Here is a 16779-nt window from a genome sequence, read left to right on the forward strand (position 1 = left end):
TGCCTCCTACTGTGGTGGCTAGTCCTATTTATAGAGGCCCCGGTCCTCTTCCCAAATATTGAGCGGGAAAGGGGTCCCACAACGGCCAATTTGAAAGGGGATAGCTAGTACAGCTTATCCTGAAAAAAATAGTCTTTGCCTGCCAAAGGCTCTGGTGGTGACGCCGTCTTGGGCTCCACGGTGACCTCCGTCCTGCCGTCCTGCTGGTCTTGGTCTCGTTGCACCAATGTGGAAACCTTTGCTTGACGCCTCGGTACTCCTCCTCTGTGCTTGCCCCCTTAGCACCAAAGAGGAAACAAGGACACTGCGCGCGCTGGCGCCTGCCTGGCGCCCGCCTGGTCTCAATCGTCATCGCTCATGTTACGAGAACCTCGCGAGGTTTGCCTTGATCTCTCCGCCCCTCGCGAGCCGGCCCGATGAGGCCGCTCCCGAGGAGGTCTTGTGTCATCCGCCTCGCGAGGCTTGGCCCCTCGCGAGGGTCTTGAAAGCTTGTTGGTGAAGATGGGCCGTACGGGCCCACTCACAGAGCCATGCCGTGGGCCGCAGGCAGGCAAGTCTGGGGACCCCCGTTCCCAGAACACCGACAATAGCCCCCGGGCCCAAGGCGCGCTCGGACTTGGCTTCGAGGCGAAGCCAAAGGGCAAGTGCGGAGCGCCGTGGGCCCCAACAGCCTGCGGCCTTGGTTGACGCGTGGCAGTTGATTGGACGTGGGCGTCTCCGCTTCCCCACGCTGCCTCGGCAACTGCCCGACTTGACAAGTCCCTGCGACATGCAAGGAAAAATCATCATTACCTGTGATCGTGGGGGCGTTGGTTGGCCTTCTCCTGCTATAAATGGGGAGGGGCCAGAGCCCCCGTCGCCCATCTCTTCCCATTTCGCTCGCTTCTTCCCCCTTGCTCCATTGCTAGCAGTGACACTAATGGCGCCGTCGAAAAGGTTCTCCGCCACGGAGAAGGGGAAGGCTCCTCGTGAGGGGCCCGTCTCTCCGGTGCCCAAGCGTGGACGCGGCCGTCCCCGCAAGCACACGACGACCCCAGCCGCAGCCCCTCGCGGCCGCGGTATTGCCCCTTCGCATGGTGGAGGTCGCCCCGGTCGCGGCGGCCCTGTCGATGAAGGGAGACATGCTGTGGTCGCGCGGCCTCCCCGGCCGCGCTTCCACTCGGCGGAGGTGCTGACGGAGTTCGTCGTCTGGTTGGAGGACCCGGCCGGCAACTGGCTTCAGCTCCCGCGCTTCTTCATCGACGAGCTGCCGGCCGCGGGTCCAGGCGGGCTCTGGCTGCAGGCGGACGGCTGCTGCAGCAGGGCTTCCTGGGTCGCGGTTGAGGTCTCCGTCGCGGGCAACATAGCCCTGGCCCCTGGCTGGCAGACGTTTGCCCGCGCGCGCGGCCTGGGCAGGCGGTGCACCCTTCATTTCAAGTACGACGGCGATGCGACCCTCTACGTGAGGGTGTTTGGGGAAGATGGTCGCCGCGTCGGATGCTGCCTCGAGGTCAACGACGGCGACGAGGTGCTCGGCCTTGCCGATGGTCGTGAGGAGGATGAGGGCGAACCTACCCTTGGCGTCGATCGCGTGTCGTCCAGCTACGGCGGCTCTTCCCTCGGCAACAACTCCAGCAGCGGTGGTTACGACCAGCCGCCGCGCCCGCTTCGAAGGTGGCAGCGGGTCATCTCGTCGTCACGCCCCTGTGAAGCGTGAGGACGGGTCTAGCTGAGCTCGGTTCAGCGCCAAGAGCCCGCCTTCGTGGTCCACCACGAGGGCACGCGCCGCTTTTATCTTGTTCTTCCTTTCCTTCCTGTATTAAGAAAGAAACCAGTATGGGGCCCCGGAGGGGCGTGCAATGAACTATGATTTCCTAGTTGTTATGCTATGTTCATCGTGCATGTGCTGTGTCGCAACACCGTTGTTTTATGTAAGGATAACTTAGCTTGACATGCTTGCAGTAGTCTCCTCTCCACGAGGTGCTCGCTTCCTGGTGCCTGTCGAGGCCCCCTTGGCCTGGTAGGCGCTTAGAAACTGCAAAAAACTCATAGCCTTGGTCGCAGGCGCCGCTGGCCTTGACCCTGCGCTTTGTATCGCGATACCCATGGGGCACAGATTAGGAGAGGCGCACCAGCTTGTGGGCTCGAACGAGGGTGCCTCACGAAAAGCAGAAAAAGGGGAAAACGCTCACGAGAGCACAAAAATGCTCACGAGGGCACCTGTCCAGCCCCCTCGCGAGGAATACGAGAGAGAGTACAGCAAACAGAAACCAAGGCAGAAGTCGGCGGAACCATCAAGGGGCGAACCAGCAAAGAACTCCAGAAGCAAACTTCGATTAAAGAGGGACGAGCCAACTACGGAAAGCAAATGAAAAGCCGCGTCCGGCACCTAGTCTAGTCTTCATGTCTTCTCACCGGCGCGGAGCTAAGTGCTGCCACTTGGACGTGGGAGGGAGCCCCCGAGGCCCGAGGGCGGCACTCCTGAGACTCCGGGGCATCTACAGCCCCACTCATTATTACGTGAGAGTGTCACGAGCGGAGACCTTCACACGCACTGGGCCTTCTTCACAGGCGCTGGGCCTTTCTTCATGGGTAGAACTTCCGGAGGTGCTGGATGTTCTAGGCGTTCTGGATGGGTACCCCGTCCTGTGTCTCCAGGCGCGCGACGCCAGGCCTGGAGACATGGGCGACCTTGAACGGGCCCTCCCACATGGGTGAGAGCTTGTGCAGCCCTTCCCTGGAGAGGACCCGCCTCAGGACGAGGTCACCCACCTCGAGCGTCCTGGGGTGGATGTTGCGGTAGTGGTACCGCCGCAGCACCTGCTGATACCTTGCCGCCCGTAGTGCAGCTTCGTGGCGGCGTTCCTCCCCCAGCACGAGGTCCATCCCCCGTGTGGCATCCTGCTGCGTTTCATCAAACGCCAGGACCCGTGCGGGGCGAGGCTTGACCTCGTGAGGGAGGACCGCTTCTGCTCCGTAGACGAGGAAGAACGGGGTCTCGCCCGTTGGCTTGGTGGCGGTGGTGCGTATGGACCACAGCACGGACTGGAGCTCGTCGAACCAGCCCCTGCCGCAGGCCTCGAGCTTCTTCTTGAAGGTCCTGGTCTTGAGGCCCCTCAGGACCTCTGCGTTGGCGCGTTCGGCCTGACCATTGCTCCTGGGATGCGCCACCGAAGCGTAGCAGACCTGCGTTCCAAGGTTAGCACAATATGTCTTGAAGAGATTACTAGTGAACTGCGAGCCGTTATCGGTGATGATGCGGTTGGGGACCCCAAAACGGCTCACGAGACCCTTGATGAACTTGACCGCGGAGCCAGCTGGGATGGTGCGGACGGCTTCTACCTCCGCCCACTTGGTGAACTTGTCGATGGCGACGTAGAGGTAGCGGTAGCCCCCAGGCGCTCGAGGGAACGGGCCCAAGATATCCAGCCCCCAGACCGCGAACGGCCATGTGAGTGGGATGGTCTGGAGGCCCTGAGCCGGCTGATGAATCTGCTTGGCGTGGAACTGGCAGGCCTCGCAGGACCTCACCAACTCAGTCGCATCGTTGAGTGTTGTGGGCCAGTAGAATCCACTGCGAAATACCTTGCCGACGAGGGTCCGTGACGACGAGTGGTGCCCGCAGTCCCCGCCATGTATGTCGGCCAGCAACTCTCTTCCTTGCTCCCTGGAGATGCAACGTAGGGAAACATCATTTGGCCGCTTCCTGTATAACTCACCGTCCCGGATGCAGTATGTTGTGGCTTGCCGGGCCACACGCTCCATGTCCTCCTCTTCCGGCAGTGTCCCTTGCGTCAGGTATTCCTTGAATTCCTTGATCCAGCATCCCTCCTGAGGTTCGAGCGCCAAGAGCAGGCGCGCCCCCGTGGTTGGGCCGCAGGTCGGGGCTCCTGAAACAGGTGGCTGAGGGAGCTCCTCACGAGGCGACGCTGTTCGTGAGAGCGGTGGCGTTGCTGATGGCTTGAAGAGCCGCTCCTCAAAGACGCCAGGTTCTTGGGGTAGCCGCTTGGATGCTCTTCTGGCGATGTCGTCGGCTTCCTTGTTGGTGCCACGGGGCACATGCTGTAACTCCAGACCCGAGAACTGCTTCTCCATCTTGCGCACCTCCGTGAGGTATGCCTCCATGTGCTCGTCCTTTGGCTCATAAACTTTGTTGGAGAAGTTGACGAGGAGCTGCGAGTCGCCCTTGATGGTGAGACGCCTCACCCCCAGGGCCACCGCAGCCCTGAGGCCAGCTATGAGGCCTTCGTACTCTGCTATGTTGTTGGAGACCTTCTCGCCCTGCTGGAAGCAGAGCTGCACGGCGTAGTAGAGCTTGTCCTGGGTGGGTGAGATGAGCACCGCTCCAGCCCCCGCGCCCTGGCGTGAGAATGCGTCGTCGAAGTACATGACCCAGCCGTCCGGCGCTTCGCTTCCTGGATATAGGGATTGGTCCTCGCCTGCTTCGAGCTCTGGGGCGTCGGTCCATTCAGCCACAAAGTCTGCGAGCGCAGCCCCCTTGATGACCCTGGTTGTGCTGAACTCCAAGTCAAATGCTTGCAGCTCGATGTTCCATTCAGCGACTCGCCCGGCAGCATTGGGGCTCCTGAGCACTCTTTCCAGCGGGTAAGCCGAGACGACCTTGATGGGGTGACCCTGGAAGTAGTGGTGCAGCTTGCGCGAGGCCACCAGGAGCGCGAGCAGGATCTTCTGAGGCATGGGGTACCGTGCCCTCGCATCCTGCAGCACTGTGCTGACGAAGTACACCGGCTGCTCCACGAGGGCGGAAGAGCGGACGGAGCCCTCAGCTTCCGGGGGTTGAGGTGTCTCTTCGGGGTCTTCGGCTTCAGGGACTTGGTGGTCTGCCGAAGCAGCCGCTGCTTCTGGAGCTTCGCCTTGGCGCCGCGCCGCTCCGTCCGGCCCGGTGGTTCCACTTGACGGGCCCTTGACCTGGCGCTCTTCTCCGAGGGCCAGCAGCGCTGCGCTGGCAGAGTGGGGTGTGGCAGACAGGTAGAGCACCAAGGGCTCGAGGGGTCGAGGCGCCACCATCACTGGTGGGCTGGTCAGGTATCTCTTGAGGTCTTGAAACGCTTGGTCGGCCTCCGGAGTCCACTCGAATGGGCCCTTTTTCTTCATCAACTTGAAGAACGGTAGGGCACGCTCTCCCAGCTTGGAGATAAAGCGGCCCAACGCAGTCATACGACCAGCAAGCTTCTGCATCTCCTTGAGGGTTTGCGGCGGGCTCATGTCTTCGATTGCCTTAACCTTTTCTGGGTTCGCCTCGATCCCTCTGTGGGATACGAGGAAACCCAGCAGCTTGCCGGAAGGGACACCAAACACGCACTTCTCCGGGTTGAGTCGCAAGTTCACCTGGCGTAGGCTCGCGAAAGTCTCCTCCAGGTCTTAGATCAAGGTTCTTGCCTCCCGAGACTTCACCACGATGTCGTCGACGTAGGCCTCCGCGTTTTTCCCGAGCTGCCGCCCTAAGGCAATGTGCATCAGCCGCTGAAAGGTCGCGCCCGCGTTGCGCAGTCCGAAAGGCATGCAAGTATAGCAGTACACCCCACACGGGGTCAGGAAGGCGGTCTTCTCCACATCTTCTACCGCCATCTTGATCTGGTGGTAGCCCGAGAACGCATCCAAGAAGCACAGCAAATCGCACTCGACAGTGGAGTCGACGATCTGGTCGATGCGTGGAAGCGGGAACGGATCTTGGGGGCAGGCTTTGTTGAGGTTGGTGAAGTCGACACACATGCGCTCCTTCCCGCCTTTCTTTGGCACAACGACGGGGTTTGCCAGCCACTCGGGGTACCGAACCTCGCGAATGGCACCGGCCGCCTCTAGCTTGCGGGTTTCTTGGACGATGAAGGCCTGCTTCTCCGTGGACTGTCGTCTTGCCCGCTGCTTCACAGGGCGTACATTGGGGCATACCTTTAAGTGATGCTGAATCACCTCTCTCGGGACCCCCACCAGCTGCTTGGGTTCCCATGCGAATATCTCCTTGTTTGCGCGCAAGAACTTCACCAACGCTTCCTCTTGGTCTGAGTCGAGGCCGGCACCTATGGTAAAGGTGGCTCCTGAGGACCCGTCCTCATCGACCGACACCTGCTTGGTTTCTGCCTTGTCTTGGGTGAACAACTGCTTCTTCTTGGTTGGTGCGGCTCCCTTGGCCTCGGAGGCGCCCGCGCCGGCGGGCTGTGCCACCGCGGCGGTCTTGAGGGCAAGCTTGAGCGCTGCCAGGGCCTCCTTGGTGTCCCCCTTGATGGTGAGGACGCCCTTGCTCCCAGGCATCTTCATGAGGTTGTAAGCCGGATGGGTTGCTGCCATGAACTGGGCCAGATCTGGGTACCCGAGGATGGCGTTGTACGGGAGGCCGATGCGGGTCATGTCGAAGTCGACCAGCTCGGTGCGGTAGTTGTCGCGCGTGCCGAAGGTGACAGGAAGGTGGATCTGTCCCAGGGAGTGGGCGGTGCCGCCGCCAACTCCTGAGAAAGACTTGTTGAGGCCAGCGCCGCCGTCGATGAGGGTCTTGGTGACGGCCACGTTGCAGATGGTGGGCGTGCAAAGCATTGGGAGCATACCCGAGCTGGCGGTGGTGACGGGGTGGTCCTCTGAGTCGAAGGTGAGGTCGGCGTCGGGCGCAGCCCAGCCCGGAGGAGCCTCCGGGCGCTTGGAGGCGGCACCAATCTGGCAAAGGAACGGTTTGATGTGGCGATCCGAGGGAGGTGCTTGCGAGCCGCCGAGGAGGGCCGCGATCGCGTGGTGCGCTGGTGCCGCATAGCACGCAGCGAAGAGACCGCGCAGCTCCTCCCAAGATGCCACCGTGGATCCCGGGAGGTTGAGCAGCCAGGCACGCGGTGCGCCAGTGAGGGCCATGGGCAGCCAGTTGGCCATGGCCTTGTCGTCGCCCCCGACCTTAAGGACGGCCTCCTCGTACGCCAGCAGGAAAGCCGACGGGTCTGCGTCGTCGTAGCGCGGCGGCATCTCCGGCTTGAACTTGGGCGGCCACTGCACCTGCTGCAGGGCAAGGGCCAAGGCTCGGAGCCCCCTGGCCCCGTCGTCGGCATCAGTCATCGGAGCCGGGAGTGAGACGCCTGCCATGGGGGTGAAGCGCGGTGGTGGCGGAGCGCAGATCGATGGAAGGAAAGCTACGGTGCACCCCCTACCTGGTGCGCCAAATGTCGGATCTCGGGTTCCGGCAAAACCCTTAAGGTTCGAACTCTAGGGTGCGCGCGAAGATCTCTCCCTCGTAGATCATGCCCTCAACCTCGCCACGATCTCAAAGGCTAGCTCGACGAACTCGCAACACAAAGTACACAAGATTTATACTAGTTCGGGCCACCGTTGTGGTGTAATACCCTACTCCAGTGTGTGGTGGTGGATTGCCTCTTGGGCTGAGGATGAACAGTACAAGGGGAAGAACAGCCTCCTGAGGAGAGGTGTTCCTGTGCTTTGTGTGGGTGAGGATTGCTCAAGGTCAGTTCCAGCTACCTCCTACTATGGTGGCTAGTCCTATTTATAGAGGCCCCGGTCCTCTTCCCAAATATTGAACAGGAAGGGATCCCACAACGGCCAATTTGAAAGGGGACAGCTAGTACAGCTTATCCTGACAAAAGTAGCCTTCGCCTGCCAAAGGCTTTGGTGGTGACGCCGTCTTGGGCTCCACGGTGATCTCCGTCCTGCCGTCCTGCTGGTCTTGGTCCCGTTGCACCGATGTGGAAACCTTTGCTTGACGCCTCGGTACTCCTCGTCTGTGCTTGCCCCCTTAGCTCCAAAGAGGAAACAAGGACACTACGCGCGCTGGCACCCGCCTGGCGCCCGCCTGGTCTCGATCGTCATGGCTCACGTTACGAGAACCTCGCGAGGTTTGCCTTGCCTTGATCTCTCCGCCCCTCGCGAGCCGGCCCGATGAGGCCGCTTCCGAGGAGGTCTTGTGCCGTCTGCCTCGCGAGGCTTGGCCCCTCGCGAGGTTCTTGAAAGCTTGTTGGTGAAGATGGGCCGTACGGGCCCGCTCGCAGAGCCGCGCTGTGGGCCGCAGGCAGGCAAGTCTGGGGACCCCCGTTCTCAGAACGCCGACAGTGCTGAAGCTATCTGATGTAATTCGATTATGAAATCCTGGTTGCTTTTATACGGATATGAAATATCTAGCGTGTTTTATAAGAAATATCAGTTTGATTAGTACATGGATTATCAATAATAGGCTAATTACCCTGCTTATTGGGGTTTTCTATTGCAAACGGTTACTCAGACAGCACCGTGGGCGATGAACTCAAACAACCCGCACGGTTTCTAGAAAGTAGGCGTGTTCGATCAACTAACAATCACACACGGCTTCCGACAGCGAACTGTTTGCATTAGGCCACCTTGCACACACGTTTCCACACAAAGAACTGTGTGGGATGTACATACCTGCGGAAATGATTTTCTGGGATTCACCGTGTGGGATGTACATACCTACGGAAATGATTTCTGGGATTCACCGTGTGGGTTGTACATACCTACGGAGATGATTTCTGGGATTCACCGTGTGGGATGTACATACCTACGGAAATGATTTCTGGGATTCACCGTGTGGGATATACATACCTATAGAAATGATTTCTGGGATTCACCGTGTGGGATGTACATATCTACGGAAATGATTGGGTTTCCATGCCTCGCCCGATCGCACACGGCCCCAGCCTGGGTCCCACGAGGGCCTATCCCCAACGATTTCTGGGTCGTGTGGGAAGGACTCCCCTATCACCCACACTCACTAGGCGACGGTTCCAAATGTTGTCGCGGAAAGGGGTTTTAAACCGTTTGTTTAGGACCGACGCGCACCAGTGGTATCTTCTATTATGTTTCGAATTTTCTTGAATCTAGGGCAGTGTCCTTGGGTAGGGTGCCTAGGTTAGGCCTACGACCCTACCCAAGGTACATGTCATCATCAGGGCCCACAAGACACCAGGGCGCGCCAAAAGCCCCTAGCGCCCTGATGGGTAGTGGGGCCCATGGGAATCCTTTCCATCGCCTCTCAGCTCTATAAATACACAAATATTCTAGAAACCCTAAGAGAGTCGACGAAAAACAATTCCACCCGCCACAAGTTCCAGAACCACAAGATCCAATCTAGAGGCCCTTTCCGGCACCTTGCCGGAGGGGAACACGGTCAGGGAGGGGTTCATCATCCTCATTGGTGCTCCTCCGATGATGCGTGAGTAGTTTACCATAGACCTACGGGTCTGTAGGCAGTATCTAGATGGCTTCTTCTCTCTTTCTGATTCTCAATATAATTTTCTCCTCGATGTTCTTGGAGATCTATTTGATGTAATGACTTTTTGCGGTGTGTTTGTTGGGATCCGATGAAGTGTGAGTTTATGATCAGTTTTATCTATGAATATTATTTGAGTCTTCTTTGATCTCTTATATCCATGATTACTATAGCCTCGTATTTCTTCTCCGAAACTTTGGTTTGGTTTGGCCAACTAGATTGATTTTTCTTGCAATGGGAAGAGGTGCTTTGTGATGGGTTCGATCTTGCGATGTCCTCACCCAGTGACAGAAGGGGTGGCGAGGCATGCATGTATCGTTGTTATTAAGGATAAAAATATGGGTCTATTCCTACATGAATAGATCTTGTCTACATCATGTCATCGTTCTTATTGCATTACTCCGTTTCTCCATGAACTCAATACACTAGATGTATGTTGGATAGCGGTCGATGTCTGGAGTAATAGTAGTAGATGAAGGCAGGAGTCAGTCTACTAATCTTGGTCGTGATGCCTATATACATGATCATTGCCTTGAATATCGTCATAATTATTTGCTCTTCTATCAATTGCCCAACAGTAATTTGTTTACCCACCGTATGCTATTTTCTCGAGCAAAACCACTAGTGAAATCTACGGGCCCCGGGTCTATTTTCTATCATATTATTTTCAGATCTATTATTCCGAAAACCCAAAAATACCTTGCTGCACTTTTTCTTTATTTGTTTTATTTTGTGCTTTTGTTAGATCTATTTATCCAATCTCATACAATTTAATCTATCTCAATACCGAGGAGGGATGGACAACCCCTCTTACACGTTGGGTTGCAAGTATTTGTTATTTGTGTGCAAGTACTGTTTACATAGTGTTGCTTGGTTCTCCTACTGAATTGATAACCTTGGTTTCATAACTGAGGGGAATACTTACCGTTGTTGTGCTGCATCATCCTCTCCTCTTCGAGGAAATACCAACGCAGATACAAGCAATCGGGAAGAATTTGCGCAATTGATAACCTTGGTTTCATAACTGAGGGGAATACTTACCATTGTTGTGCTGCATCATCCTCTCCTCTTGGGGGAAATACCAACGCAGATACAAGCAATCAAGAAGAATTTGCGCCGTTTACGGGGAGACATCATCAACATCTATCAGGTTCCTAATCACAATTCTCATCTCCTTGCAATTTAAATTATCTGACATTTGCGTCTCGTTTTCATCTCCCCCAATTCTAAAACATTTTTGCGAAAAGCACAAAAATATTTGCCTTCTTTGCCTTCTTTTTCGTTTGCCTTTTTCTCGTTCAATCTTTTTGTGTGTGATCTTGTTTGCGTAGTCACGATGTCTCAAGAAAATACAAGTTGTGTGATTTTTCCAATAACAATAATAATGATTTTGTTAGTAATCTGTTTGCTCCTCCCGTCACTAGTGCGGAGTCTTATGATATTAATGACACTTTGTTAAATCTTGTTATGAAAGAGCAATTTTTCGGAACTCCTAATGAGGATGCTGTGTCGTATCTAAGCACTTTCATAGAATTGTGTGATATGCAAAAGAAAAAAGATGTGGACAATGATATTGTGAAACTAAAATTGTTTCCTTTCTCTTTGCGGGATTGTGCAAAAATTTGGTTTTCTTCCTTGCCTCGCAATAGTATCGATTCTTGGGATAAGTGCAAAGATGCTTTTCTTACTAAGTATTTTCTGCCCACGAAAATTATTTCCCTTAGAAATCAAATCATGAATTTTAAGCAACTTGAGCATGAACATGTTGCACAATCTTGGGAAAGAATGAAATTGATGCTAAGAAATTGTCCTACTCATGGTTTAAATCTTTGGATGATTATACAAAAAAATTATGCGGGGTTGAATTTTGTTTCTAGAAATCTTTTAGATTCTGTCGCGCGTGGTACTTTTATGGAAATTACTTTGGGTGAATCTACTAAACTGTTAGATAATATCATGGAAAATTATTCACAATGGCATACCGAAAGAGCACCTACTAGTAAAAAAGGTAATTCGGTTGAAGAAATTAGTACTTTCAGTACAAACTTGATGCTCTTATGAAATTGGTTGCTAGTAAAAATTCTCTTATTGATTTTAATGATGTGCCTTTATCTACTTTGATTGAGCAAAATAGTGATCCTGTAGATGTACATTTTGTCTCGCGAAACAATTTTAATAACAATGCTTATAAAGGTAAATCCTAGGACTTTTCCTGGAAATTCCTCTAATAATTATGGCAGTTCCTATGGTAATTCTTCTTACAATAATAATAGGAACTCACTGATCTTGAGAGTAATATTAAAGAATTTATCAATGCTCAAAAAGTTTTCAATACTACAATCGAAGAAAAAATGAGTAAACTTGATGATATGTCTAGAAGCGTCGATAGAATTTCACACGATGTAGAAAATCTCAAGATTAAAATCTTCCCACCACTCTACGCCGACTACTTCCTCGACGCTCCACTACACAGCGAGAAAGTATTTTGGCGCCGTTATCGGATGAGCCGGAAACTCTTCCTCAAGATTGTAAATGCCATCCGGGAGTTCGACAGCTATTTCTTTTGCAAGAAGGATTGCACCGGCACAGTTGGATTCTCCTCACTCCAAAAGTGCACGACAGCTATGGGGATGCTTGCATACGGAGCTTCCGGTGATATACAGGAAGACTATGGATGCATGGCCGAGTCCACCACCATTGAGTGTTTGTACAAGTTCTGCAGAGCAGTGGTGAAAGTGTTTAGACCACAATACTTGCGATCACCCAATGCTAAAGACACTGCTCGAATCCTAGCACAGAATTGTAACATCCCAATTTTCAATTTGGATGTTAATAATTAGATCATTCATATGCGTTCATAATTTGTGCATTTTTCAATTTTGTTTTGTTGGAAGTTGATCCAAGGGACTTTAAGCAACTCAAGGACCAATTGAGAGAGTTGGAAGTTTCCCAAAAGACCCATGTTTTATTTTTTTCCAAAGTGGGGTTTGGATCAAACACTATTTGCATCAATTTTCAATTCCAGTAATTTCAAAATAAATAAAATAATGAGAGAAGATAACATGACTTCTCCAAAAACAGAATAGAAATATTGGAAATTGAATTTTGAGTCAAAATACATTTATTGGATTTTTATTTGCAAAGATATTTATTTTATGCAATTTTATTAGTACTAAAATGTTTGTTTTTATTTTAGGCATTTAGGCCCAGAAAAATGTTCACAAGGTCATTAATAAGGCCCTAGTTATTTGTGAATTTTTCTGTGATTTTTAATAATATATTTATTATATTTTTTTGATTTTCCGTATTTCTGGAAAAGTATTTATTTAAAAAAAATAAAGAGAAGGAGGCAGCCGAACTGGGCCAGCCAGCCCACCGAGCCAGGCCAGGCCAGCCCAGCGGCCTGCGCCCGCTCACCCGCACCCGCTCGCCCGAACCGTCACTGCCGCTGTCGCCGACGGGTGGGACCCACCTGTCGGGTCCTTCTTCCCCAAGCCGAGCCGGAGTCCAACTCCAATACGCATCGCCGGCCGCCGCCATGACCGACTCGAACTCTTTTCCCTCGCCTTGCCCCTCTCCACGAAGCCCTCCATTATAAGTTCTCACCACGGGCCTCTCTTTCCCTCAAACCACAAGCCCCGAACCCACCGCAGCTCTCGCACGAAGTCACCGGAGTTGCGAGTTTCGCCGGAGATCCGCCGCACCGCCCCGCGCTCCACCGCCGCTCTCGACCGAAGACGCCACAGCCTTCGGATCCGCCGTCTCGCGCCGCGCCTCCCCGTGGTTTCGCCTTTGCCGGAGGACCTCCATAGAAGCCGCCCCGACCACCACTGAACCCGCCGCCGCCATCTTCTTCGTCGCCGGCGACCTCCACGCCGCGGTAACCGCTGTCTCTCCCCTCACCCGTCTGATACCCCTTCTACGGCTAGGATTAGATCGATTCATTTTTTATTTTTGAACCGTTATCCTTTATTTAGCGAACGTTCATTAGATTAGCCTCTATAGCAAACGCTTTCATCTAATAGGTTTCTGTAGTGGACGTCTGTCCGTTAGTTTTTCTGTCACTTAGTTAGGGACCCACATGCAAATAATTTTCTTACAGTTTAGCCCCTGGTTTTCAAACCCTTACAATTTTTTACTCGTTTGTCCAAATTTGATGAAACCAACGCCAAAATCTTCAGTGTGATCTCACTTATCCAGAAAACCAATTAAACTTTATTTTTGAAAGTTTTAAAATTTGAATGCAAACAGATTTGAATTTGAACTTCTTCTGATCGTATCTTGAGTTTCGTAACTCCGTTTGAGTTGATTCTTTTTGCAAATCAAAGCTCTTGACCTAAACTTTATGTTAAGATCAATCCACATAATTTTAGTACTGTTGAAAATTGTTCTCTGTTCGAAAGAACTATTTGCTTGTTTTCGAAGTTTTCTGAGATCTTTTCTTTGAATCTTGTGCATTAGTGCTTATGTATGCTATTGCTTGCTCACACTAGATTATCCGGAGTGCCAAGCGTAGAATTGTTAGGACATTGAGTGCGGAGTACTTCATCAACTTTAACAGGCCTCGTGTGATTCATGAAAGTTGTGAGAGAACTTAAACAATGACTACATTAACAACTTATATGTATTGTATTTCCTCGGAGTCTCTACAATACCAATTAATCATTACATGTATTGTATTTCCTCGGAGGCTCTGCAATACCAATTAATCAATCATCTGGGCGGAAAGGTTTGTCGGGACCAGTCGACAAGTATGTAACCTCCGGGAGGCTGTGCATTACTCAGGAAAAGGTGGGGAATGCCGCCCAGGTTCAAAAAGGTTGGACATGTTTCATATCAAGTAGCTTCTGTGTGCAGCCACAAGCCATTATGGGCTCTGGCATAGTTGAGTAAGTTGTGGGAAACCTTTCCATGATAGGCTAGCAGATGTGAGAAATGTAGGTGTACCGGCCTATCTATCGGTTAAGGGGACCTCTTCGGAAAGACTACGTCTCGATCATCCGGTTCTCAAACATCAGGCAGTGCGAGGAATTCAACGGAGGAGATCGAGTCTTGTGGGGAAAAGTGCGCAAACCTCCGCAGAGTGTACAAACTAATCATGATTAGCCATGTCCCCGGTTACGGACAACTTTGAGCAACTGGACTTGAAACCTTTGGAAGATCTTCTCATCCCAAATAATTATTCTGATGTGGGTTTAATTAAACCATGATCCCCGGGGACTCTCATGGAAATAACAATTTGGGAACCTATGATCCTCAGAGGCTCTCATAGGTGGGTTAAGTTGGAGGCGGTCCAACTTAATAATAGGTTAATAAAAATGTAAAGGAATAACATTTGGCTAGTGAGTAGAAGTAGGACAAAATTGGCTTTATGCAAAATAAACCTTAGAGCTATCCACTTGTTATATCCTTGCATGTAGATGATAGGTTTGTTTTCATACTTTGGGTGTGACTTGCCAATACATTCAATGTATTGACCCTTTGTGGCTACAACGTTTCATGTTGCAGATTTTTCAGACGCAGAGTAAGGTGCGATAGGTCGTTGTTCTGCACTCAGTTTTGGCATGGAGTTGGATGGACTCATTTACCTTCGAAGCTTCCGCAGTTATTTTATTTAGATGGCCTTCAGCCATATTATTGTAATAAATACTCTTTTGAGGACCTCGATGTAATAAAGTGTGTGATTTAACTCTGTTATAATTTCTCGAGTACTGTGTGTGTCAGCATACCGATCCAGGGATGACACTTAAGCACAGAGACTCCGATCCATTGGGATCGGGTCGTTACAAGATGGTATCAGAGCACACGCTGACTGTAGGACGCGGCCACTAGGAATGGAAAAGCCATAGGACGAAAAAACTTATTTTATGATTTTCCTATATATCCGTTGGTCTTGCACTCTTCTCTTCAACAAGATAGATCATGCCCTTTGAAGACGACCCTGACAAAGATGAAGCTGGCATTGTTTTGAGGAGAACTAGTTTGACCACCAAGTAAAGTGGCACAGATAAATGATTCTACGGTAGTATGATGAGATCATAACTCTTGTGGATATGACCTTACCTGTAGGTTTTTCTTGTATGGTGTGCCTTGTGTGAATTGTTTGATTTGGAATTTATTGCCTCGTTTGCATATGGGTAATGTAATTTCTCATTAGGCCCTTATTCTATTCTAATTTCTCATCCACTCTAAACCCATCAGATGCCTCCAAGACGATTTTTTGAGCACCCAACCATAACCTATTGCTAGCTAACTCGAATCTCGAGGACGAGATTCATCTTAAGGGAGGTAGGTTTGTAACATCCCAATTTTCAATTTGGATGTTAATAATTAGATCATTCATATGCATTCATAATTTGTGCATTTTTTATTTTTTTTTGTTGGAAGTTGATCCAAGGGACTTTAAGCAACTCAAGGACCAATTGAGAGAGTTGGAAGTTTCCCAAAAGACCCATGTTCTATTTTTTTCCAAAGTGGGGTTTGGATCAAACTTGATTTGCATCAATTTTCAATTCCAATAATTTCAAAATAAATAAAATAATGAGAGAAGATAACATGACTTCTTCAAAAACGGAATAGAAATATTGGAAATTGAATTTTGAGTCAAAATACATTTATTGGACTTTTATTTGCAAATATATTTATTTTATGCAATTTTATTAGTACTAAAATGTTTGTTTTTACTTTAGGCATTTAGGCCTAGAAAAATGTCACAAGGTCATTAATAAGGACCTAGTTATTTGTGGATTTTTTTGTGATTTTTAATAATATATTTATTATATTTTTTTGATTTTTCGTATTTCTGGAAAAGTATTTATTTTTAAAAAAATAAAGAGAAGGAGGCAGTCGAACTCGGCCAGCCAGCCCACCGAGCCAAGCCAGCCTAGCCCAGCCGCTTGCGCCTGCTCGCCCGCTCGCTCGCACCCGCTCGCCCGAACCGCCGCTGCCGCTGTCGCCGACAGGTGGGACCCACCTGTCAGGTCCTTCTTCCCCAAGCCGAGCCGGAGTCCAACTCCAATACGCATCGTCGGCCGCCGCCATGACCGACTCAAACTCTTTTCCCTCACCTTGCCCCTCCTCCACGAAGCCCTCCTTTATAAGTCCTCGCCCCGGGCCTCTCTTTCCCTCAAACCACAAGCCCCGAAACCCACCGCAGCTCTCGCACGAAGTCGCCGGAGTTGCGAGTTCCACCGGAGATCCGCCGCATCACCCCGCGCTCCACCGCCGCTCTCGAGCGAAGCCGCCACCGCCATCGGATCCGCCGTCTCGCGTTGCGCCTCCCTGTGGTTTCACCTTAGCCGGAGGACCTCCGGAGAAGCCGCCCCGACCACCACCGAACCCGTCGCCGCCGTCTTCTTCGTTGCTGGCAACCTCCACGTCGCGGTAACCGCTGTCTCTCCCCTCACCCGTCCGATACCCCTTCTACGGCTAGGATTTGATCGATTCGTTTTTTTATTTTCGAACCGTTATCCTTTATTTAGCCAACGTTCATTAGATTAGCTTCTATAGTGAACGCTTTCATATAATAGGTTTCTGTAGTGGACGTTCGTCTGTTAGTTTTTCTGTCA

Source organism: Triticum aestivum, chromosome 4D (assembly GCF_018294505.1).
Source record: "Triticum aestivum cultivar Chinese Spring chromosome 4D, IWGSC CS RefSeq v2.1, whole genome shotgun sequence".
Classification (NCBI taxonomy): Eukaryota; Viridiplantae; Streptophyta; class Magnoliopsida; order Poales; family Poaceae; genus Triticum; species Triticum aestivum.